We start from the raw sequence: 983 nt of genomic DNA, 5'->3' as shown, positions 1-983 counted from the left end.
TTGGCAAGTTATGTTATTGTGCTGAAGTGAGCGACATATTGATAATTTTTGTAACAATCTGACGATGCGGGCAGTTTTTCTTTCTTGCACGCTGAATGATGCTGTTCAGATAGTCTCTGGTCGGCTAAGCCAAATTAGGGAAAAAAATGTGCCGTCAGCTGGCGAAGGGGGATTAATTAAGTTTTGATACCGTTGTTCGATTACGCCATTTCCATGGATAGCTGTGACTTTGACTATGGTTAACACCAAACGGGACCGTGAGAAAAGCATCACTACTCGTATGTCATCTAGGCACTATGATAAAATAACGGAAATCCGTATGTCACCAAATCGTATTTAACTGGTCTGTCCAGTCGTCACCGATCCATCACTAATAACGAAACATCGTGAGTGCGCCGTCATCAAGCTCCCTGGAACTCAGACTCATAATTCCATTGTGTGGTATCTTTTCTTTTGTCGCGTTGTCGCCTCTGAGGCTGCCGTTGTCTCTCGTGGCCAGGGCTTTGGGCTGGCCGAGCTGCAACAGTTAAGTAGGTTACACACGGTCTCAGCGATGGAAAAGCTCAGGCGGAGCGTGTACTGTCTCTGACACACCACCGGGGTCACGGCAGAGCAACAAACTGCAAAATATGAGCGGTTTTCCGCCGGAAATCAGACTTCCGTCGACGGTGCGGTGATGGGTCGCTAGTTGTTTGACGGAATCTCATCATCCGTTGCGCTGCCGCCGTCTATAAAATCCGTGGGGGTCTGACACGCCTGCCTTCCGGCGAGCGTATACCCATGTTCGCTGTCAGAGGCTGTAGGGGATTTCTGGAGGCATTTGGTTGGACACGGGTAAACCTTTTAGGCTGTTATGTTGAACAAAGTCTTGGCCTGTTCCATCCCTTATGGCGTCTGCAAGAATGATGAGTGATGCCGAGCACACGGCTCGGAAGCCTGGGGCTTTTACGGAACACGGCGACGGAGCGTTAGCGAGCGCTGCA

The sequence above is a fragment of the Amphibalanus amphitrite genome, unplaced genomic scaffold (assembly GCF_019059575.1).
Source record: "Amphibalanus amphitrite isolate SeventyFive unplaced genomic scaffold, NRLGWU_Aamphi_draft 001550F_arrow, whole genome shotgun sequence".
Lineage (NCBI taxonomy): Eukaryota > Metazoa > Arthropoda > Thecostraca > Balanomorpha > Balanidae > Amphibalanus > Amphibalanus amphitrite.
The sequence above is the reverse complement of the archived record's forward strand: the minus strand, read 5'-3'. Positions refer to the sequence as shown.